Source organism: Pelophylax lessonae (assembly GCF_965119305.1).
Source record: "Pelophylax lessonae genome assembly, chromosome: 1".
In the NCBI taxonomy this organism is placed as follows: domain Eukaryota; kingdom Metazoa; phylum Chordata; class Amphibia; order Anura; family Ranidae; genus Pelophylax; species Pelophylax lessonae.
The window spans coordinates 685,530,339-685,557,041 of NC_138768.1; the positions used below are offsets into that span (position 1 = coordinate 685,530,339).

General features: G+C 39.5%; 1 protein-coding gene across 2 annotated transcripts in view; it reads right to left on the reverse strand.

The window, feature by feature from the left end:
- FSTL5 (follistatin like 5) overlaps positions 1-26,703 on the reverse strand; it is a gene marked incomplete at its 3' end in the record, with an annotated part of 983,490 nt that overhangs the window by 589,174 nt on the left and 367,613 nt on the right. The gene's annotated exons all lie outside the window — the stretch shown is intronic.

The following is a 26,703-nucleotide window of genomic DNA, read 5'->3' on the forward strand; positions in this document are numbered from 1 at the left end:
GCTTCAGAACACATTTAAATTTGTTTGGCACTCCGATTCCCTGCCTTACTTAGGTATCAATTTGACTCCTTCCCTGCATACATTATACTCCAAAAATTATCCGTCATTATTTGCCCGTTTGAAGGTGGACATGGAACGGTGGTCATTACACCCTCCCTCATGGTTTGGTCGACTACACTCAGTCAAAATGAATGTCTTTCCGAGGGTGTTGTATTTGTTTCGCACGCTACCAGTTGCACTAAAGAGGTCGGAGGTGCTTCGATTTCAGAGCCAGGTTCTAGCATTTATCTGGGGGAATAAGAGACCCAGGGTGAACAAAAGAACGCTTTACACGCCTAAAATCAGGGGCGGTCTGGGAGTGCCAGACTTGCTGAAATATTATTACGCTGCACAACTAGCCCAATTAGCGAAATTTCATACCCATCAGCCCCCTGCAATCTGGATGAGAATGCAGGCTAGCTCCGTCTCTGACCGAGAGATCTCCAACATTATGTGGTTGCCACCCAGAGAACGCCCCCCTATTCTTTGCCCGGCCTTGTCTCACTCCCTAGCCCTCTGGGACCGATTGTCTAAATTGCATGGCTTTCGCTCCCCGCATACCCCCCTGGCCCCGATCCTCAATAATAGCGGGTTCCCCCCGGGTCTCTCACCCAAATCGTTCCAGTGGTGGACAAACAAAGGACTACTCCGTATTGCAGACTTTTGTGACCATAGAGGTATTCTTAAGAAACAACAGTTGATTGATAAATATACGTTGCCTGCCTCGGAATATTTTAGGTTCACTCAAATTGATCATTTTCTGCGTTCTCTCTCTAACCTCTCTGACCTGACCACCATGACTTCTATGGAATTTTTGTGTCGCAAACACGACAAATTGCGGGGCTATATTTCAATGATCTACAATATGTTGACGGACTCTCCTCTGAAACTCCCATACATGAAGCGTTGGGAGGCAGACGTCCAGGAAACCATTGATTTGGCAGACTGGCATGCCATGGCTCAGGAGGCCTCCAGATCCCTAATTAACACCTCAATCATAGAAGCTAATTATAAGGTACTACTGCGCTGGTACATGGTGCCGACCAGGATAGCATCCTTTGTGCCCGGGGCGTCTCCTCAGTGTTTCCGAGGCTGTGGCCAGGTTGGTTCTATGTTCCACATTTGGTGGCAATGCCCCAAAGTGAGACGTTTCTGGATCAGAGTGTATAACTGTATATACTCTCTCACACAGATAAACCTGACTAAGTCACCGCAGCAGGCCCTATTGGGCAGAAAGGTGGACACGGCAACCAGGGCGCAAAGGAAACTTATTACATTTATTTTTACAGCGGCCAAAATTACGATTGCTAGATCTTGGAGGTCTCCTGTCCTGCGGTTTGAGCAACGTAGACACAAACTATCCTGGATAATGCTGAATGAGAGGCTGTCGGCTAAACTGGATGATAAGATGCACATATTCGACAAAGTGTGGGAACCCTGGCTCAATTATCTTACTGGGAACGAATGAGCAGTCCGCTTGGGTCTGGAGGTGGGGGTCCGGGGGTTGGGTCCATTTCTTCCTCTTTCTCTTGCCTTTTCTTTCCATTTCTTCTTTCTTCTCCATTTCCTTTATCCGTTATATTTGTCTCTCAGCAGCCTTTTTCTTTTATTTTTTTGCTGAGGATTTCTCGGTGGTCATCGGCTGTGGTTTAATCTTCTAGGTTGGTTTCAGCCCAGCTATCTAGCAGTAGCCTATATGTTTATCAATTAGTGAAGGCTGATATTGTTTGTTAGAGTTCTGACGCATTGCGGAGGGACGTCTCTATATCTCCATGTGTGTGGGGGTCCTCGAGCCCTCACTTCGCAAGGTCTCCCTCCTGGGAAATAACAAGTTTCCTACTGTATTTTTATGCTTGTCTATCCCGGACTATACTACCTGACCACTGGGACTGTTATACTGTTACATACCGTTTTTCAATTATTGCGATTTTGTTATAACACACGTTTGTATGCTGAAAACTTTCAATAAAAATCATTGAAAAGAAAATGTCTAGTCATCAATGTCACTAAAAATGTTGAATTAATTATTATTAACACCTGTTACAATACAATTTAAAATTATTTTAGTGTAAGTTACATGATGACACTTAATGTGAAGCCATATGTCTGGCTCAAAAACTATACAGGCACTAAAGCAGGGTACACACTAGTAGAAAATCTGCTGAAAATTCCCGCCCGATGTGAAATTGTCCGGTTTTCGCCTAGTGTGTACACAACTTTCAGCAGCCGATGACGACATTTTCAACGAAAAAAAAACGGAGGGAGAAACACCAAAATTTTTTTCGTCGGTCCCCAGACGACCGATTTTCGTTTAATGTGTATGCAGTACGTCCATGAAAAATCGGATACGAAAGACCGCGCATGATCTGAAGTTGCTGACAACCCGGAAGTCTAGGAACAAATGTCCCAAAAAAAAGAAAAATCGGACGAGAAATTTCGTGAACATTTATGCACTGTCGACTAAAAACGGTAATGAACGCTGAGAAGACAGAAAAAAATCGGAGGATATTTCGTCCGATTTTCGTCAAGTGTGTACGGCCCTTAAAGTGTTGCCCATTGTTCTTGTCAATCAATATACCTATAGATTTAATCAGTTAACTGATTTATTTAGCTGGAAACAACATCAAGCTCATTTTTTTATAAGATATTTTCTTGCTGAACAGACCTAGAGTATAATATCAATACGAGTGTTCACATGTCAAATTACAAAAAACTTGTTCCAAAGATAAGGGGATTCGGAGTATATATCAGTTCTGCTATGATTTGTCTCATGGCTTTTTATGTCAGAGCTTGTATAACTAAGACAGCGGCAACATCCGGCATGTTTTCCACTAGAGAACAAAAATAATGTTTTATAGGACCAAAAGGCATATATTAATTACCTCTTCTTAGTGTGGGTTGTTTCTACACATAAAATGTTTTTATCTATTTGCTTATGTTTAAGAATTAAAATAGAATTAAATAAAATATTGTATGTAGACTGTATAAAAATAAATTATATTAACAAATATATTTAATAATGAGCAGAAACAGGATTGAAATAACTTAAGGCTATAGGCATGTTACTTCTGGTAGACCAAGAATTGCATCATTCAGAAATCAAGCCCTTTAGGCAAACTTTTATATATCACTGGCTTTTTTTTGTTGAAGAGAAATATATAATCTCCCTATTGAACACATTTCATACCAACCACTTCTGAATATCATACATTTTTCTTCTAAAATAAAATAAGGTAAATCTACACAAAGACAGCTGTTTTTTGGCTGTGCTCTAGAGATAGAAGATAAGATCATAGTAAGGGATTCAAAGACAAAATGGGTTTGGCAGTCAAGATCAGAAACCAGAAGAGCAGAGAGGGTCAAACAAATCACACAAACACAGGAGATCAGAAGGCAGACCTGACATCCTCTCACTAGCGAAGGGAAAGGTGTGTAGTCTCAGCAAGCTTCTATTTAGCCCCCTTCAGTTTACCTTGATAAGTTTGCCAGTACTTAGTACTTAAACTTTTCTGTCCACATGACCCAGATGACACATGATCACACATACTGGGTCATATGAATGGAAGAATATATAAATTCCAAGTTTGGCGTCCTTGTGTCATGCTCCTGTTTCCCTGGTGATGCACTCTGACATGAAACGCATTGAAAGGAACTTGCACATGTGATGTCTTTACACCTGCTGAGGAAGCCTGCCAGTGGGGCATCTGTGTTTTTTGTGCATGCGATTTTCTTTTAACATGTGAGTACCTGTCAATTTGTAATAAATGTTTGCCTAGCAGTTTTCACATTAAATGTGGCTTATGTTTTTTCCTTATAATGTGATTGATGCATACGGCCCATCTGAGTTTGATATCTGGAAGCTGGTCAGCCTAACCATTGGAGGAGGACCCATACTGGGCTTTTGGAGGTGCCTGCCTGGTTACATGCCATATTGATCTCTATCATCTGAGATCCATAATATTTGGTAAGAGGCTCATTTGTGGGTCACGTGCTCACTTAGAGTATCTTTCAGGACATCATATCTGCTGATGTGGATGAAATCAGGAATTTGCACCATGTTTCTTTGGTGGGTGAACTTTTGACTGCTAGACTGTTTACTTACTATATTAGCACTCACTTTAAGGTTGAGTTGATAGTGCACTTTATGACTATTTTTTTTAGACATAATTACTGAATGACTTGAGTACAGTGGTTGGCCTCCTCAATGGATGCTTATTTTTTTAATATAATTGCATTTTTATTAAAGTTTTTACAATATTTTACAAACTATACACAAAAAATTTACAAACTACACACAAAAAAACAAAAAAGTAGAAATGAAGCAAGTAGATATAAATCCAGCTTCACATAACAATGTCAGGTTCAGAATTCCATACACTATGTGGTACAAGTAACAAACTCAAATGTCTGTCATGCATATTCATGAATAGTTGAGATGGCTCAATTACAGATCACAGCTTGCCATTTAATTTTATGAGGGGATTGTGATGTCAATAAAGAGTGAGGTTTCAGGTTATATAACAAAAGCAAAAATTAGGTAACAGGTAATAAAGATTAATAGAAGATCTAGACAATAAGAAAGAACATTAACCACTTGACCTCCAGAAGGTTTTACCCACTTCATGACCAGGGTATTTTTTGCTATTTGGAACACTGCTCCTTTAACTGACAATTGCTCGGTCATGCAACGCTGTACACAAATGAAATTTATATACATTTTTTTCACACATATAGAGCTTTCTTTTGGTGTTATTTAATAACCCCTGGGTTATTAATTTTTGCAGTAAAAATAAATAAATATATAAATAAATAAAAAATACCGAAGATTTAGAAAAAAAAACACATTTTTCATAGCTTCTATTATAAAAGTTTACAAACAAATAATCTTTCTTCATACTTTTAGGCCAACATGTAGTCTGCCACATTCCTTTATTAAAAAAACCCAAATAAGTGTATATTATTTAGTCTGTGCGAAATGTGTAGAGTATTCAAACTATGGTATATACAGTGCTTTGCGAAAGTATTCGGACCCCTTTAACTTTTTGACCTTTTGCCACATTTCAGGCTTCAAACATAAAGATATAAAACTGTAATTTTTTTTTTTGAATAATCAACAACAAGTGGGACACAATCATGAAGTGGAACGAAATGTATTGGATATTTCAAACTTTTTTAACAAATAAAAAACTGAAAAATTGGGCGTGCAAAATTATTCAGCCCCCTTAAGTTAATACTTTGTAGCGCCACCTTTTGCTGCGATTACAGCTGTAAGTCGCTTGGGGTATGTCTCTATCAGTTTTGCACATCGAGAGACTGACATTTTTGCCCATTCCTCCTTGCAAAACAGCTCGAGCTCAGTGAGGTTGGATGGAGAGCGTTTGTGAACAGCAGTTTTCAGTTCTTTCCACAGATTCTCGATTGGATTCAGGTCTGGACTTTGACTTGACCATTCTAACACCTGGATATGTTTATTTGTGAACCATTCCATTGTAGATTGTGCTTTATGTTTTGGATCATTGTCTTGTTGGAAGACAAATCTCCGTCCCAGTCTCAGGTCTTTTGCAGACTCCATCAGGTTTTCTTCCAGAATGGTCCTGTATTTGGCTCCATCCATCTTCCCATCAATTTTAACCATCTTCCCTGTCCCTGCTGAAGAAAAGCAGGCCCAAACCATGATGCTGCTACCACCATGTTTTACAGTGGGGATGTTGTGTTCAGGGTGATGAGCTGTGTTGCTTTTATGCCAAACATAACGTTTTGCATTGTTGCCAAAAAAATAAATTTTGGTTTCATCTGACCAGAGCACCTTCTTCCACACGTTTGGTGTGTCTCCCAGGTGGCTTGTGGCAAATGGAAGAAATGGCTTTCTTCCTGCCACTCTTCCATAAAGGCCAGATTTGTGCAGTATACAACTGATTGTTGTCCTATGGACAGAGTCTCCCACCTCAGCTGTAGATCTCTGCAGTTCATCCAGAGTGATCATGGGCCTCTTGGCTGCATCTGTGATCAGTCTTCTCCTTGTATGAGCTGAAACTTTAGAGTGATGGCCAGGTCTTCGTAGATTTGCAGTGGTCTGATACTCCTTCCATTTCAATATTATTGCTTGCACAGTGCTCCTTGGGATGTTTAAAGCTTGGGAAATCTTTTTGTATCCAAATCCAGCTTTAAACTTCTCCACAACAGTATCTTTGACCTGCCTGGTGTGTTCCTTGTTCTTCATGATGCTCTCTGCGCTTTAAATGGACCTCTGAGACTATCACAGTGCAGGTGCATTTATACAGAGACTTGATTACACACAGGTGGATTATATTTATCCTCATTAGTCATTTAGGTCAACATTGGATCATTCAGAGATCCTCACTGAACTTCTGGAGAGAGTTTGCTGCACTGAAAGTAAAGGGGCTGAATACATTTGCACGCCCAATTTTTCAGTTTTTTATTTGTTAACAAAGTTTGAAATATCCAATAAATTTCATTCCACTTCATAATTGTGTCCCACTTGTTGTTGATTCTTTACAAAATATTACAGTTTTATATCTTTATGTTTGAAGCCTGAAATGTGGCAAAAGGTCGCAAAGTTCAAGGGGGCCGAATACTTTCGCAAGGCACTGTGTATATATATATATATATATATATATATATATATATATATACATATATTTGGAAATTGATCAGTCCTGGTGTTCTGATGGCCCTAAAATGCTATGACAGGGAAAATACCCCCAAATGACTCCTTTTGTGGAAAGTAGACAGTCCAAGGTATCTAGTACAAAGCAATGTGAGTTTTTTTTTGTCACAATGTTTTATACAATCAAGAATCAAGAGATCAAGATTTTTTTTCTCAATTTTGTTTACATACTGTCACACAGTGCAGCATCTTCATATGACTGGTGTGGCGGTGATCAGGGATACTGATGATGGTATGTACTCTCTTTACAGTAGTTCAGTGTCACCATAATGACACTGTAATAGTCTAAGGGGTGATCAGGGGTGAATTTTGTTTCAATGTTATGGCTTATAACAGTGATCATCACTGTTTTAAGCAATAGTTTTAAATGTCATGGATGGCTTTCATTTAAGATAGTTTGCTTACTATTGTGATCTCTGATTGGCTACAGCTGATCACATTGTACAAGGTGCTGTGACTGGCCCAGGTACCATGTTCTAGCTTTTAAAGAGAAAAGATCATATTCTGTTGGCTTTTGTAAGGCCATACAATTTTAGTGAATGATCTATGTAGGATGTGTAATAGGGTGATGGGTACTGGGATTGGATCTCGAAAAGATACAGTAGTTTAGGAAGTATAGACATTTTGAGTGCTGTAATGAGACATAATAGAGACAAATCATAGACCCCTCCCCCATTGTTTCAGTAGTTTTTCTGGAAAAGTCGGGGGAAATTTTCCTTATAAAGCTCAGCATATGTGGATGTAATATTAGTATTAGTAATAGTAATTAGTATTAGTAATATTACCTAAGTACCTAATGGAGTGTTGGCATCAATGATAGAGATAGTTTGTTTGCAATACTGTAAGAGCAATAGCCCCCCCCCGCCCCAAAGCCCCCACCCCCCTATGTTGAGGGCATGTGGCCTAGTATGGTTCAGGAGGGGGGCTTTCCTGACCTGCCAGGCTGCATGCTTGGGTAAGGGTCTGGTATGGATTTTGAAGGGACCCTACGCCATTTTTTTTTTTCATTTTTGCGTGGGGTTCCTCTTAAATTTATACCAGATCTGAAGGTCCTAGTATGGACTGGGGGGGGGACCTATGCTGTTTTTTTTTTGTTTTTTTTTTATCTGTATTGCTGGGAGCCGTCAATACATTGCAGCCGCGAGCATGTTTAAATTAATTTTTTTTCCTTTAGAAATGTCAATGTTGCTGCTGCAGGCCCTATAGATTGTACAGATGTGCCATGCCACTTTACAGGTAAACCAAGGGGACCCCCAGGCATGATATTTAAAGGATTTTTTCATTTTTATTGTTTCACTTTCAGCATCATTAAAATCACTGCTCCTTTAAAAACGTTTTTTTAGAAAAAAATGTTTTGCATTGATACATGTCCCCCAGGGCAGTACCCAGGTGCCTATATCCTTTTTTAGCAATAACTTGAATATAAGCAGAAAAAAGGTTAGGTGACTGGCATGGATGCACCTGTAGCCAACCAATACCACCACATCCCCAATATATTATTAAAGAGAAAAAGGTGTTCAATGGACTGACTAGGCAGCCAGAGAACCACCGGGGTTGGTGGGACTTTAAAGGTGGGTGGTTATGGCACAGACAGACAAAAAAGAGATTGGGTTTAAAAATACAATTTTATTCCATTATACATTAAAACATATACAAAAAGGCATATCCAATAAATGGCCAACATGAAAATTGATCCATAATGAAGTAGATACAATTGATACAGACACTGTGATGTTGCGAACCAGGGAGGTACATGGGGTCACCGGGGTCCTACATGTTTCGCCATTTCAATGGCTTCGTCAGGGACCAAATGGCTTGTGACCTCTTATCAATTGTATCTACTTCATTATGGATCAATTTTCATGTTGGCCATTTATTGGATATGCCTTTTTGTATATTTTTTAATGTATAATGGAATAAAATTGTATTTTTAAACCCAATCTCTTTTTGTCTGTCTGTGCCATAACCACCCACCTTTAAAGTCCCACCAACCCCGGTGGTTCTCTGGCTGCCTAGTTAGTCCACTTGAATATAAGCCTTAAACTACCTCAATACTGGGCACTTAAGCCCCCTTCCTTCCCAGACCAATTTTCAGCTTTTAGCGCTGTTGCATTTTGAATGACAATTGCGCAGTCATGCAACACTGTACCTAAACCAAATTTGTGTCATTTTTTACCCCACAAATAGAGCTTTCTTTTGGTGGTATTTGATCACCGCAAGGTTTTTTCTTTTTTGGTGCACAAATAAAAAAAAGACCAAAAAGTTTGAAAAAAATAAAACGTTTTTTTTTTTTGTTGTTTGTTTAGGTTATAACATTTTGTAAATAGATATGTTTTTTCTGGCACTGATGACGCCGCACTGACAGGCACTGGTGAGGAGACACTGATGGGGTGGCACTGATGGGGTGGCACTGATATGCAGCACTGATGGGCACTGATAGGTAGCACTGATATGCAGCACTGATGGGCACTGATATGTGGCACTGATAGGTAGCACTGATATGCAGCATTGGTGGGCACTGATAGGCAGCGCTGATGGGCATTAATAGGCAGCACTGATGGGCACTGATCGGCGGCACTAATGGGCACTGATGGGCGCTGATAGGTGGTACTGATGGGTACTGATTGGCGGCACTGATCGGCACTGATGGGCTGCTCTGATCGGCACTGATGGGCAGCACTGATGGGCACTGATAGGCAGCACTGATGGGAACTGATGGGCACTGGTGGGCGGCACTGATAGATGGCAAAAATGGGCACTGGTGGGCAGCACTGATAGATGGCATTGGCGGGCAGCACTGATAGGGAGGGCACCACTGGCAGGCTCTCTGAGCCCTGATTGCAATCCCTGGTGGCCATGGTGGGTATCCCTGGTGGTCATGGGTGGGCATCCCTGGTGGCTCCAGTGGCACCTCCCCCCCCCAGGGCTGCACTGGTAATCAATGTTCTGATTACCAGCACAGACCCCCCCTGTGATCAGTGAGTAATTAGAAAAACTCACTGATCCCCCTGGCTGCAGCACAGATCATCTTCTTCTCCTCACAGGATCTGTGTGAGGAGAAGAAGAGATCAAAGCCATTACAATGGCTGTATTTACATTACATGACAGCTGTGATTGGACACAGCCGTCATATGATCAGGAGGGCCAATCACAGGGCCCTCCTGCCGCAACTTGTTGCTCTGTGTCCGAGGGACACAGGCTCATCGAGATCGTGCTGCTGCGCGTGCCCGTTACGCTCGATCTCGCTCCTTCTGTAGGACGTTCCGGAACGTCTGATCAGAAGGATGAGACTCCCACCCGGCCGTATATGTACAGTGGCTGGGTGGGAGGTGGTTAAAGTGAGAAATTTGAATTTTTCATGTTCATGTCCAATAGACTTTAAAAGAGTTTGCATGTTCGCTAGAAAATTTTCCCTGTTCGAGATGTTCTGGTACGAACTGAACAGGGGGGTGTTTGGCCCATCCCTATTCCTCACCGATAAACACCTGCTACAATTCATCAGAGAGTCGCGAATCAGCATAATTACATGGTCTGATCACTCACCGAATTCAGTTAAGTTATTTGCCCAAAAACAGCGAATGAGTCATACTGTTCGGAGACTAAACACCTTCCTTCTCACCAATCCATTGTATGAAACCTGATAGATGGCTACAATCATCCAAGAGTGGATGTAGGATCCAAAGAGTAGTGTGACCACTAGTAAGGGTAAACAGGATATAATCTGCAAACATGTAGAGCTTATATTCCTCATGTCCTGCAGGGATCCCATTAATATTTTCATTAGCTCAAAAGGCTGCTGCCAATGGTTCTAAGCAAATGATGAATAATAGAGGAGATAACGGCCATCCCTGTATCTACCATTATACTGTACATGGGGAAAATCGATGACTTAGCATGGGTAAGCTTAACTTGTGAGAAGGGGGAGAAGTAAGGCCTGGCATCGTAGAGTGGAAACATATACAACCATCCCTTTCTGAGCGTATAGACTGGGAATCAAGGTCGGGGTGGAACAACTATTCACTATATCAATTAGATCTATGGTCTGCCTGGTATTGTCTCCTGCTTGGTTTTTAGCAATTAATCTGGGTAGAATCTGTAAGAGCCTATTTGCCAGAATCTTCATGCACATTTTCTTATCACAATTGAGTAACACTATTGGCTTGGAATTAGCTGGAGAAGCAGTGTTTTTCCCAGGTTTGGGCATAACTAAAATATAAGAATGCAAAATTTGGGCATGAGGTGTTTCTCCTTTTAGCAAGGAACAGTAAAGCTTGAGTAAATGAGGGGACAGGATACACAGAAAATTATTATAGTGTGGATTTGGGAAGGCCATCAGGTCCCACAAATTTGTTAAGGGGTAGTATTTTAATTACGGCAGATAATTTACCTGGAGTGACAGTGAAGTTTAAGGCTGCTAAATCTAAGGTAGTTAGTTCAGGCAGCCATAGGGAAGACATAAATTATTCTTCATGAATTATCAAAAATGTATATTGTTGAAAGGGGGCTGGGTGTTAGGAAGGAGGCAATCAATAAAATAATATTGCTGCGCTAAGTGAGTAAAAAACTAAACAATATCGCTTAAAATATGTGACAAATAATACTGTGATAATCATAAATCAATATGAATCAAACAAACAAACTTAATAAATGTCCCAATAAATATGCAGTGACTTAAAAATATGTGACAAAAAGTCCCAATACACAGTGCAATCTCAGTGATATATGAATAAACAAATCTTCATCTGTGCAAAATGTGCTGCATGCTTCACTCCCAGTGCTCCAGTGACAGATAGTGAGATTAGCAGCTCACCTCAAATGGAGACTCAAATGAGTCAAGACAGGCACATAAAGCAGTATTCACAATTGCCTGGTGATCACCTCTGCCTTCACCTCCAACCAATCTCTCAAGTTCCAGGGATGAGGTAGATGAAAAACAAATAAAGGAGATCTAGTGCTCTCTGTGTTGATTAAGGGGCTATTTATTGATAAGTATAAAAATGTTAATTAGGGGTCCGATCTGTCTGCCGCAATGTCGCAGTCCCGCAAAAAAAAATCGCAGATCACTGCCATTACTAGTTAAAAAAAAAAACAATAAAAATGACATAAATCTTTGCCTTAGTTAGTAAACGCAATAACTTTTGCGCAAACCAATCAAAATACGCTTTTTGCGATTTTTTTACCAAAAATATGTAGCATAAAACAAATTGGCCTAAAATGTTAAAAATTTTTGATGTTTACATTTTTTGGGGGGAATTTCATATAAAAAAATGTGAAAAATATTGTTACTTTTTCAAAATGTATGCTCTTTTTTTGTTTATAGCGCAAAAAAAAAAAATCGCACAGGTGATCAAATACCACCAAAAGAAAGCTCTGTTTGTGGGAAAAAAAGGACGTCAATTTGATTTGGGTACAGCATCGCATGACCGCGCAATAGTCCGTTAAAGTTACGCAGTGCCGAATCGCAAAATGGGCCCTGGTCTTTGAGCAGGAAAATCCTCCGGGGCTTAAGTGGTTAAAAAAGGCCCGGATTCTTTCCTGAGTGTACATAATAAAAATGGGTACTAAAATTTATAGGTAAAGTTGATCCAGGGAATATCTGATTGCCTCTCGGGGGATCAGGAAGGAATTGTTTTCCCCTGCTGTAGCAAATTGGATCATGCTTTGCTGGGGGGGGGGGGGTTGCCTACCTCTGGATTAACTGCAGGTATAGGATTGTGTATATCGGATTGTATGGTTGGGTTTTATTTATTGTTTTTTATTTGTTTTTTATTGGTTGAGCCAGATGGACTTGTTGTTTCTGGGACTCCCTTAGATGCAGATTCAGACACCTCTCCCTATCTTCTAAGTCCTCCTGCTGTAATTGGAACTGGGCAACCTTATCATTTAAAGAATGAACATAAGCATACTGGATTAAATCATCATATTTTGTCTCCCAGTGGTCTATGCATTCTTCCAGTAAGGCCATTCCACCCCTTAGCTCATGTGCTATTTTGCTGAGATGTTGCAGGTTATGTTCTGTAGCAAAGCTTGTAGTCTGTCATTCAGTATAGAAATGGTTAAAGGAGGTCAACGTTGTGGAGTTTGCGGAGTCTGGAAAAGGTATTATGATTGGCTGAATCCTCACCCAGAGCAATGAAAACTCAGTAGCAGCCTTCTGTGTGTGTGTGTGTGGGGGGGGGAGGAGTGGACAACCGTGGAAGGAGGCAATCTATTATGTGATCCTTTATCTGGAAGGTGAGGCGGGTGGCTTCTGTTTGCCAATTTTACCCATGGGCACTGCTGGGGATATGTAAGCACCGAACTGTGTCCTTCCAGTGCAAGTGGCATCCGATAATTGCTGAGCGGGAGGTTAAAGAAGCAGGCTCACAATGGGAGCTTGGGATCACACATCCACCATCAGCCATGGGTGCACATACGCCCCCCATGGTCATTTTATCACTGCAATGAAATTGTAATCCATCAATCTTTTTAGAATTGCATTATAAATTGCTGGAAGGGATTTGACCATCATGATTAAAACCAGAATGTTGCCAATGAATGTGACATATTGCAGGATACCTCATGTTATATATTATTTATTTTAGTACAAATTTACGATCTTCATAAGTTGTCATTGTGTTTGAATTTCATAGACAAACTCAAAATCATAGAAATTGCACAAGTGTACTGGAGAAAGATCATGGTGAGATGTTATCTATTTCCAGAACGATCAGTGTTTTCGAAACAGAAATCACAGTATTGTACCAAGTTTACAGGCCTTACCTGTTTAGTACAGTACAGGCTTATGCTTGCATCCCACCCCCTATTCTCACACGCATTTACATACAGCTTTATTCTACCTCCCATTCTGTACTATACAATATTCCAATTTGACGTACTAAAGGTATTAGGTGAATGGCAAGTTCTGTGGCCATGCACATAAATCCTACTAGTAACGATTTACTTATAATGCAAAACAATGTTTTAATCGTGTTAAGCTTGAATTCCTTTTAACATTTCTTGGAGCACAGACATTATGTAAATCAAAGACACCTCATACTCATTTGCCTCCTATTACTTGATAGCTTTTTCGAAACATATAACTTTCCACATTAAAATAGACATCCAAACACAACCTAAATGTTTGTGCTATCCATTTTATTTTATCTGTATTTCTAATTTCTATGCACTTATAACCATTTCTATTGCCTGTTCTAATAGTATGATTGGCACAAATTGTACTTAAGCATTTATTGCAAGGATTTATTAATGTACTCACTGGTAAATGTATTTCTTCTTTTTTTTATTTACATACACTGTAAAAGTAAAGCGTAACTGCATCATGTATATCTTCTCCTGTATTGAAATGGTTTATTTTGATTTCACTGCATACTGTGAACTTTTCAAAGTGTGGATTAGAAGCTGCCGCACGTTATATAGAGTCCATCCAATTTCTGGGCTGGAGGAGGTCCTAGCAATTTTATTCCTAGCATTACTGTACCTGGTCAGTTTCTCCAGGGAAGCATAATATACACTGAATAAACTTCAGTTTTAAAGTGATATTAAAAGAAACATTTAAAAATAAAACATGTCATACTTTCCTGCTACTTTCTTGTCTTACTATCCTCCTCTTCTTGGGTCCTCCCCGTGGCACTCCTGGCCCCTTACTCCTGCCAAGTGGCCCACAGCAAACAACTTGCTATGGGAGCAACTGAGCAGGCTCACTCCCAAACCACTGCTCTTTGTGTCCATTCAAAGGTGGAGCGTGGCTTGGCCCCGCCCTTGCTCTCCCCTTTTTTTGCTCATTGGCTGTGATTGACAGTAGCGGGAGCCAATGGATTCAACTGCTGTCTCAGCCAACAAGGAGGAATAGATTTAGGAGAGCTGCTGCTCTTGTGCACATCGCTGGATTGAGATCAGGTTCACGTAAGTATTGGGGGGGGTCTGGGGGGGGGCTACTCCACACAGATGCTTCTTTACCTTCATGTATAGAATGCATGAAGGTAAAAAACCTTGAGCCTTTACAACCACTTTAAAATTCAGGATTGGGGTGAACCCCTTTAGGCTGTCACATATCCTTTCTTCAATGTATAACTCCCTCCATTCCTCATACCCTCATGCTTTCTGCCATTTCCTTTACACAAAGTATTTAGAAGCATGTTCATCTAAAGGGTTTTTTCAGAATGTATGTTTTTTGTGGTGTGCAGCTTAACGTAGGTATTTTTTACTGTATGAATAGATTGAAATTGCTGTAGTGATGAAACAGGCAATCATTCATGCTCGCAAGTAAAAAAGAAAATTTTGTGCATCAGGCTAAGAATGAGTGTTTGTGAATAATGCAGCAGATCCACTTGTGAGATAAGCAGCTGCAAATGCCATTGGAATTACTTTGAAATTAATGCTGCAGAGGAGTGAGAACGCAAATAGGTAAAAACGGAAATAACAGTAAAACAGCTGTTTCCACTTACAAAACACCTTCTGAACTAATAAAACCGAATATGTTTGTTAGTTTAGTAACTCTGAAAAGCCACCCATTGAGAAGTTCACAAAAAAGCAAAAGAAAAGCATTTAAATATTTAGAAGCACATTTATCAAAGAAAACAGTTAAAAGATGTTACCTCCAGGCAAATACTTGACTCAGAACTATGTTAATGATCACAGATGCTCAAATTCTTGGGTGTAATGTTTTTCATTGAATGCAACATTTGATTTCTTTGGGATAAGTTGCCATATGCCATATACAGTACTTCCTCATATTACATCAACATAGGATTAGCAAACAGTTAACAGAGCTGATATCTGTATTTATTTTAGTATTAAATCAAATTAGTTTCTCAATATACAATTTTAAAAAATATGTGTGTTGATAATAAGCGGATTCATCATCATGATTCACCAATTATTAAGTCAAAAAGTCCAAAGTGAAATGTGAAATAGTCTAACAGGGTAGCACTGAAACCCCTTTGCTGAGCCAAGACTTTGATTTCTTTAAATTAATAAAATAGTAGATTTTAGGGATGAGAGCATTCTGGCAGCCTTGATTTTCTACCCAGCTGCAGCATGGGTAAAAAAGAGGTTCCTATATCAAGATATTTGGCCTATACATTAAGACAGATGCTGAGAATGATGTTTATCTTAATATAGTCACTATAATGAAGCAGAATTATTCCAGTTCGTTTTTTTGTTGATCAGAATTAAAGTATCATTATACTGTGATAATATTAAAATACAACAGGGTGAATGTTGTTCTCCCATACATAGGGTAACAATATTAGCTCAGTTCAACTTTTAAGTTGTCATCCTTTCCTATGTGTTCCCCAGCAGACTGCAAGCAGTGTTTGGCCATAGTAACTGTTGTAAAATTATAACATCCAGCTGTTGCCAAAGCATGCTCAGATCAACAGGAAGTTTATACAAAGAGGTTGATTTAATAAAGGCACATTGCAAGGGAAGTTGCCCTTTGTAAGGGAATTTCCTCCACAGCTTAGTGAATGTGATGACATTTCACTTTGCAAAGACTATCCAATTAAATACCAAGAACAAAAAACAGCATTTTTGCTTGCATATGATTGAAAAATAGAAGTCAGCCGGGATTTACCACATTCACTAGGCTCTGGAGTAAATGTCCTTGCAAAGTTTAACTTCCCTTGGAGCAATGAACAGCCTATTCATTTTATTAAGGGAACCATGAATGCCAACATGTACTGTGACGTACTGAAGCAGAGCATGATCCCCTCCTTTCGGAGACTGGGCCGCAGGGCAGTATTTCAACATGATAACAGCCCCAAACACACCTCCAAGATGACCACTGCCTTGCTAAAGAAGCTGAGGGTAAAGGTGATGGACTGGCCAAGCATGTCTTCAGGCCTAAACCCTATTCAGCATCTGTGGGGCATCCTCAAACGGAAGGTGGAGGAGCGCAAGGTCTCTAACATCCACCAGCTCTGTGATGTCTTCATGGAGGAGTGGAAGAGGACTCCAGTGGCAACCTGTGAAGCTCTGGTGAAGTCCATGTTTAAGAGGGTTAAGGCAGTGCTGGAAAAAAATGGTGGCCACACAAAATATTGACACTTTGGGCCCAATTTGGACATTTTCACTTAGGGTGTACTCACTTTTGTTGTCAGCGGTTTAGACATTAATGGCTGTGTGCTGAGTTATTTTGAGGAGACAGCAAATTTACACGGTTATACAAGCTGTACACTCACTACTTTATATTGTAACAAAGTGTCATTTCTTCAGTGTTCACAAAAAAGATATAATGAAATATTTACAAAAATGTCAGGGGTGTACTCACGTTTGTGAGATACTGTATATATAACTATTAGTGATGAGCCGAACACTACCCTATTTAGATCGCACCAGAACATCTCGAACAGGGGAAATGTTTTAGTAAACATGCAAACTCCATTAAAGTCTATGGGACACGAACATGAAAAAGTTCTAATTTTAAAGGCTTAAATGCAAGTTATTGGCCCAAAAAAGTGTACGGGGACCATGGTACTGCCGTGGGAGACATGAATCAATGCAATTTTTTTTAACAATCATTTTTACAGGAGCAGTGATATATATATATATATATATATATATATATATATATATATATATATATGTATATACTGTATATGTATATATATATATATATATATAACTTTGTGGTATACACACATCTGATCTCAACAAACTGTAAAAAGCAAAAATCTTTCTCCCTGCCAGCAATGTTTTGCTAACTATAGTATTCCACTTATAAATCACCTGCTGGCCAAGGGATCGAACACCTCGCAATTGCAAGCCTGGCATTCTACCACCTATGCCGCCACCAACCATGCTTAAGCTGAACACACTCTCCCAGCCTAACTAACTTCTATCTTCCTGGCCGGCAGGTGATTTATTGGAATCAGAGGTCAGAGGTCAGAGTCCATGATAATGCGGGAACTCAAATTTCCCGCGAAGAAGGGAAATTCGACAAACGAGCGAACAGCCAATGTTCGAGTCGAACTTACGTTCGACTCTAACTCGAAGCTCATGCCTAATATACATTTATGTATATATATAAATAAATTAACGCTTTTTGTTCCAAGAAATTCAGCATTAAAATTTCTGCAGTGAATGTCACTCAGAACAGGTGAATTCCATATGTACCAACTAAGGTTTGTGGTAGCCTTGGGATAAATGGGGAGAGATTTCACATTTTAATAAAGGCCAGATCTGATGAGTGGCAACCTGATCCAGCTTTTATTAAGCTCTGCAGCAAAATATCACAGTGATCTATTGTTGGTTACACTTAGCCAGGCACAGATCACTATAGCAGTAATATATTGCTGCAGAGGAAAGCAGAAAAGAGCTGTCTAAACTCTGCCTTAGCCTCAAGACTAAAACTGACCATATTCATACAGAATTGGCTCAAAGTGGTTCTACAAGCTGAAGGTTTTTTATGTTAATGCATTCTCTGCATTAAGGTAAAAAACCTGTTGAGTTGTAGCTCCCCCTCCCAAGCCCACCCCTATACTTACCTGAGCCAAATCTCAATCCAGCGGCGTGCATGAGAGCAGTGGCTCTTTTGGCTCTCTTCTTGTAAGCTCAGAAACAGCAGTACAAGCCCTTGGCTTCTGCTGCTGTCAGAGTCTATGGACACACAGAGCTGGCTTGGGAGCAAGTCTGAATAAGTGCCCCCATAGCAAGCGGCTTGCTGTGGGGACACTCAGTGCAGGGGTGGAGTCAGAAGCACCAGCAGTGGGCCCAAGAAGAGGGGGATTAGGACTGTATAACATATTTTTTTTTTAAATATAAGGGTTTAAAACCACTTTCATGAAAAAAAAAAGCCCAAAGATTTCTCCATCCTCGCTTAACAGGGCTATTGCATTTTGACAGCCATTTGACAATTTTCCATCAGTTCCTTCAATTTTTAAATTGAAGGATGTCAGGCAGAATGTTGCCAACAGGGTACATTTTAATCTGTGTGTAGACAGCTTATGCAGAACTGCTGTGTCATCTAGCTTTATGTCACTTCCCATGTAAATACAATTCAAAAGCCTTATTCTGCATTTCATACACAGTGCCCATATTGATCACTCAGTAGGAAGAATAGAAACACATGAACTGATAGATTGAGCTCCTGGGCTTAGTGCCAGACCATACTATCATAGTCAGCCAGCTAAAGTTATCTGTACTTACTCGTACCCCGATTCCTGGATAGAGACTCATTGCCCAGGTAGAGAACTGAACTTTTTCCAGCACCTACACTGAAAGATCTTTGCACACCTGCAGAAATGGACCCGACGTTAGAGGTTTCTTCCCACCCAATACTCAAGAACGCAAACCAGGACTTAGTGATCCTGAAGAAAACTGAAAATCCAGTCTTCTCTGCATAAGACAAGCATCCTGGACCCCCACAACCTGCATAGGTAAGAACCCTGGGTGCCACCAACTCCTCTTTATACCATGACAAGGTGCAGCATTGTCACAAAATACATAGCTGGTATTATAGATTTTCTAATACTCCAACTGACCTGGTATTTTTTCTTTCATTAGACCCTGGCTTCAATTTTTATTCCAGAGGCTTGTAAAATACATGCAACAGAAGAGAAAATGCGGCACATCCATGAATGTAGAAAAGTTGTTGTTTATTGTCTAATGTAGAATCACAGGCTTAAAACATGACACACAAAAGGATCCACTGAATCATTGTGGATCCTTTTGTGTGTCATGTTTTAAGCCTGTGATTCTGCATTAGACAATAGACAACGACTTTTCTACATTCCTGGATGTGCCGCATTTTCTCTTCTGTTGTATGGACTTTCCAGGTTGCGGTCCTCAGCAGGCACCCAGGTTTGTTGCCACAAGAAGTATTGGGAGATCCTCCATCTGCGACTAGCCTCGGAGCGGTGTACATTCCCTTTCCTTTTGCCGCTGGTAAAATACAGTTTAACATAACATGTAGGCTTACATTTGAATTTATGTATAGATCATATTATCAAAATCACCCTTCCACCATACTGAATGGTCAAAATTAAAGTGGTTGTAAACCCTTACATTTACCCAGTGATGTGAATGGCCTCGGGTGATACACAGAGATAAAACAAATCCTTCTATACAAGATGTACCTGTTTATCTGCAGGCCTCTCTTCTCTATGGCAATAAAAGTGCAGAATTTATACAACTTGTCTGAGTGTACAAAAAGAAAGGGGCGGGCAGTTACATACTGCAGAGCACAGAACAGCAAACAGGAACAGAGCTGAGGCTGTCAATCACAGGCTGTGTGCTGGAGATCCCTTCACTGTCACTTTTGTTACCTCTTGGTGTCAGAAAAATGCATTAGAAGTGACTCATGATGATAGAAGAGAAATGAGAAAGCAGAGAGAAATGACACTTAGTACTCTGGATTTTTTTCCTGGTTTGATACCGACTTCAGGAGATTCCACACTACTCTGCTTTTCCCGGCCGATTGTAAGTTTCCAATTGTCTTTTCATGTATAATAAATCTATATGACAGTATCACACTATAGGAGCTGTTTTTTTCTTTTCAAGACTTTTTACTGTTGAGGGGCGAGCGTGAACAATTGGTGAAGGACCAATAGTGAGATCTCCCTTGGTACACATCCTATATTGGCTTCCTGCTCTCTATGATCCCTGTAACAAGGATCATAGCATTCTGGTAAGAGGCTAATTTGTCCCTTATGGTGGTGGCTCTCTCACACTTGGCTTCTGGTTGTGGAAGATTTGCACGTATATACTACTGAGAAATCAACACACACTTTTGTGGAATCCTTCCTTTATTGTTTGGAATGACTTATGCTTTCTTATTTGGCTACAATTATGGACTGATGGACTTATAAGTTATTCATCTTGAGAAATCATAGCGCTACACTATTATTTATATATACTCTGGATTTAGAAAAGTACACAGTATACCTCTAACCACAGGTAAAGAATAAAAACCAAAAGCAGACTTTAAAGCTGAAGTCCAGGCACATATATATAAGTGACACATTAAAGCTGTTCTATATTTATTATATTAATTAACACATCCTTTTTTTTTTTTTATATATATATATATATATATATATATATATATATATATACAGAGTCACAGAATTTGGCTTATTATCAGCCTCTTGCAGTCCCTATATATCAAGGCTCAGAGAGGGAAAGTAATAAGCAGCCTAGGGAGCAACTAAGTTGAGCTTATCAGTCTGCTGCTTCTCTTTTCACTGTACAGTCAAGGGGTACAGCAGAGATAGATCAGGTGCCCTCCCTTGCCAGATAAGGTAGTATAAAGCTGAAAAAACACTATTAGAATTACAAACGAAAATTTGTTCAAAAATGCGTTCGAAAATGTGTATGAAAATTCTCAGTATATTCAAATGTCATTTGAAAGTAGTTTAAGAATATGTATGCTTTTAACATTAGATTTTGGAATGAATTGACCTCACCAAATAAAAAAACACATACACTGTTATAAATTTGTATAATTGAAAAAACGTTTCCATCCTGTTCCTTCGGATCTTGTCACTGAGGTATAAAACAACGAACGTCAATTTGGCCCCACTAATGATTACAAAATGAACAAACATTCTTACAAGAAAAAAATGTAAATAATATTCTACTAGTATATACCCAGCTTAACATAGATATGTAAATCTCAGGACTGGATGAACAGGAATATAAATCTTTTTGCAGATAAAACATATTCCCTGTATTTTAACTGTGTATTAGGCTGGTTGTCTAATGTTCAGTTTTAAACCAAACCATTTCCATTCCCCTTGCATGTAAAAATAATTTCACCTTTATAATTTGCATAATTAGCTGCTTCAAACACTATCCTACCTTCCTAAAACGTGCAGATACATATGACTAAACAGTGAAAAGTCCTCTATTCTAAGTCCTAATTCCTATTCGAATAATGTGAACAAACGCAACCTGAAAATGCAAGTTAATAAACCTTTAAAATAAAACATGATTTGGGCCAGAGAAAACAAAAACAAACCTAATGCATACCAATCATATCTCTGTATACGAATTTCAAAAAGGCTATGAATAATTTTATGACTCTTCAACACTGAAAATGCAAGTTTAAACAGAATTCAACTTCCCAAACATTCCACTGGGTCATATGTTTTCAAGTGCACTTGGTAAAATAACATACCTTGTGATGCATAAATCATTGACAGACACATGAGAGAAACGCTATGCCACCTGCAATTTATGATCAGGAACATTTTATTGCTTGAGGATAAAAAGTTCATTACAGATCATCAGGAAACCACCTTGGATTATTACTACTTTCTCTTGGGTGACAAACTTTCTATGAGAAATAAAAGAACAGCCATGGAAAGCCTGAAGGGCACTGGCTCACCACAAATTACAATGTAATACAGCTGTCCCAGAAAATAAAAAGACATTAGAAAGCAATGTATCACAATATGGAAAACTGATTCAAATGACAATACATGAAACATGAAAAGCTTTTTGTAAACAAGCCTGAACCACACAATTCAGCATGGTTACCCATCTAGAAATATCACGTATAAAGTAAAACTTCACTAAGCAAGTCTGGCATTAAATCTAACCATACAATCCAAGAAATGGTGTTCTTGTAGTACTTAAAGTCTAAAGCTGAACACCAGGCAGATATACATTTTTTTACTCATTTACTTAGAGCCGGTTCACACTGGGGCGACTTGTCAAGCCGTGGGTCGCCTGCCATAGATTAGCACAGGACCCGTTCTAATAGGAGCGACACAAGTCGCTCCGACTTAGAAAAAGGGTCCTGTACTACTTTGGGGTAACCTGGAGCGACCTGCATTGACTTCAATGATATGAAGTCCGTGCATGTCACTCCGAGGTCGCGGTGCGCGCTGTGCACAGCGACTTCACAGGTCGCCCCGGCAAGTCGGATCGCCTCAGTGTGAACCGGCTCTTAGAGGTCTATTTATAAATAGTTGGCTATGCAAGTGTCTCAATTATTCCACAGCCCTGTAATTTAACTAGTATTTTTAATTCCTATGTTTGTTCATCTAGTGGGCCTAATGTGTAGTATTTTCCTGAAATACCTCAATCAGGAAAATACTGCAGTAGGGCCACAAGATTAAGCTGCTGATCATAGGAAATAAAAAATAAAAAAATATTAGCCAAATTCTTGGGATTATTTATTACAGTTGTCAAATGTTTGAGACTTTCGAACAGCAAATAAAAAAAAAAAAAAAAAAGACCAAATAGAAAAGTTGAATTTAAAAAAATAAAAAGTCTAAATAAGGAAAAGTCAATGCATTTTTAGCATTTAGTACATGTAAAGCCATAACTAGAGTAGGAATGGTTAAGACCAACACCTATGCAGTTTTTTTTATTTTTTTGGATTTGTTATTTTGCTGGAAAGACTTAGCAATTTATTAACATATTCAACTTTATACACTATTTTATTCACCAATACCATAAAAAGAATCCCTTACTCATACAGTAGCTAGCGTACATATTACATAAAACAGCAACACGCTTATGCAGGGTCATGTCCATAATATTCGAAGAGAACCACCCATAAGTTACATACTTTTATCCTATACTAGGCCCCATAGATCTCTCTAGACCATACATATTACACAGCTGTATCTGTATGATGCATCTTATGGGTGGTTATCATTGATTACTTTGGACAGGACTCTTACAATATGTTAGCTAGGTGAAAAAGATAACTTTTTTAACCACTTGCCGACCAGCTGCCGCAGATATGCAACAGCAGGTTGGCATATTCCCGCAAATCGGTGTACCTGTACGGCGATTCGTGGGAGCGATTGTGGGGGTGCACGTGCACCATTTCACCAGCGGGGGAGCTTATCTGCAGAGTTGGCGGCCGTGATTGCTGCTGGGCATCCATGATCGCTCCCCGTGGAGACAGAATGGCGGTCTGCTGTTGTAAACACAGCAGACCGCTGTTCTGTCAGCAATCAACACAGGGCTCCTGTGTTCCTCCTATTTAAGAACACAGGTCCCCCCTAGGCATACATTTAACCCTTTGATCTCCCCTGGTGTTAACCCCTTCCCTGCTGGTGTCCTTTGTACAGTAACAGTGCATAGTTTTAGCACTGATTACTGTAGTAATGTCACTGGTCCTCCCAAAAGTGTCAAAAATGTCAGTTAGGTGTCCGATCTGTCCGCCACAATGTCGCAGTCCCCCTAAAAATCGCTGATCCCCGCCATTACTAGTAATAAATAAATAAAAATGACATAAATCTTTCCCCTAATTTGTAGACGCAATAACTTTTGCGCAAACCAATCAATATACACCTATTGGGATTTTGTTTTTACCCAAAATATGTAGCAGAATACAAATTGGGCCTAAAATGATAAAAAAATTTGATTTTTATTTTTTTTATTGGGAATGTTATATAGCAGAAACTGAAAAACATTTTTTTTTTTTTCGAGAATTGTCGCTCTTTTTTTGTTTATAGCGCAAAAAATTTAAATCGCAAAGGTAATCAAATACCACTAGAAAAAAGCTCTATTCGTGGGAAAAAATACATCAATTTTATTTGGATACAGCATTGCACGACTGCGCAATTGTCAGTTAAAGTAAGGCAGTTCCGAATTGCAAAAAATGGCCTGGTCTTAAAGGGGAATATCTTCTGGTCCAGAAGTGGTTAAGGTAGTAGTGAATAAAAGTAATTTTTTTTTATAGTTAAGCACAGCCAGAAACTTTTACACCTTTCCTAATTTCTATTGTCCACGATAGTGGTTGAAAGTGAAAGTGCCAGCCACTATACATCTGTTGATTTACAGTATTACTGTTGGTTTGTTCCTGTGCAGTGTAGGCTTTTTATTGTCTGTGTCCCATTGGGAGGATTCCTTCACTTCCCATCCTAGCAACAGTACAGAAAGTAGGAGGACACATTTACTGTGACCAGAATAGGTTTCCATATTGGAAGATTTCCCCTTATTCCTGTTCTTAAGACAACTCCAACATTTCCTATCAGTTTTTGTACTGGAAACAATGGACCAGAATCAATAGTGAAGGTAAATCTCCCCAGAAAGGACACAGGCAGCAAAAAAAAAAAAAAAAAAAACAGACAGAGGCTCTAGCCTTTCTACATTCTGACCTTTTATATATAAGTATTGGCCTTCCATACACTTTACATTTATTTTATGCAAATATTTCAATATGGCTTTATATCAGCCTATTGTAATCCCCAGCACAACAAAACTCAGACTTAGTGGAAGGGTAAGAACTGTGATCCAACCAGGCTCTACTATATGCACATGTGCTGACAAAGAACATGCTAACAGAGGGTAAGAATGTGTGTTTAGGAAACAAACATTCTGCTGTAATCGGATCCCCCGTACCCCCCTGTCCCCTTCGGGTGATGTCATTCTGCCTATTGCTCATCATAGAAAGGGTAATCTGGGTTGTCCATCATAGCTCACACATCAAAGACAGCTTATTCCTTCCATGATGGAATATCACTGCTCTCTTCATATAGCCACAGCCAAAAGGATGGGAGGTGTAGAGAAATGTAATTGAATGCTTATCTGTTGACTTTTAGTAAAAAGTCAAACTGTGCATAGCAAAAACAGTGATGATTCATGTTAATGCTGCATGTTTTCAGGGGCAGGGAAGTAAATTTGAATAAATGAATAGAGATGATTATGAAGGCACTACTACAACATAATAAACATAAATGTCAAACTAAAAATATTATATTTTGCCCCCCCCTTCCTAAAGGCTTCCCAATACCCGAACACAAGCGTAAACTAAAGAGGTAGGCCTGGTTCACGCCTATGCAGGTTGCAGTTTGCATATTCCAGGTGCATTTCACGTTTTTCAATACACATTTTTGATCCATTGAAGTCTATGGAACCAGTCTATGGAACAAAAAAAAAAAATCCCTGGCGCCTTCTATAAAATGCCCAGATGTAAACATGACCCCTTGGAAACAATGTTAAATAGAATGTAGTGTGTTTCTGCAAAACAGAAAATGCACAAAAAATGCATAGGTGTGAACCAGGCAAAGTCAAGGGCAAGACATTGTGTAACTCGAAGAGAACGTGAACGTTATAACTTTGCAATATGCAAATAGTCAATGTCACCAGGCAACATGGTTAGGTATGACCACATGCAGTTGAAAATCAGGTTTATGGACACTGCACAATGAAGCAAGAATATACTGTATTTGTATTTCACATGTATAGCTCCAAATAAGAGATGAATACAGACTATATAGAGCTCCTTGCCCAATAACCAGAACCATACAAATCGAAGCAGCCATGGATTACAATGGTATTAGCACTCTAATATGCTTCAGACTATGAGCATGTAAATGTCAGTTCCATGTAAATAATAGCTCTATAGAACATGCTTATGCTGAGGATAAACAACTGAAACCAAGCAAAAGCACAGCCAGATGCTTACATGCAATTTTCAGCTACAAATGAGAATGAATGGAAAAAGGGAAAGGGGTTTCAAGGGACCCCATTTTCCTACTTTTTCCTCATGGGAGGGCTGCAGATAGGCAGTTTCTAGCTCCCCCCTGTATAGAGCGTTTAGGTGGGAGATACGGAGGTTGGAGGATTCTGATTGGCTAAAAATAGCTGCCTGCGGAAGGTCAGGTGACCGAAGTTTCTGGAACCGAGGCAGGCTATATATAGGAGTGGGAGCGAGGGCGTGGAGTCAGTCGCCTCAGAAGATCAGCCGGAGCGGAGCTTCCCGCCCGCCCGCCCAAATATTATTAAGTCACAGCCTTATAAATTTATGTGGTAGGGTCACCTTTTTCGAAAGGGGGACAAAAATATGGAGGTGTCTTTATATGGTTAAGTGATAACCCGAGCGTCAAAGCTGGGTAGTTGTGTTATGTATTGCAAAGTTATGCTAATGGTAAAAGTGAAAAATTATTGATTGATGGATCAATGAGTTAATTAATTTATAAACCAATAAATAAAGGCCGTGGCCAAGTTATTATCCAAGAAAGCTGTCTGGTGTAAGTTATTTATTAAATCTATAATATAGATGCTTG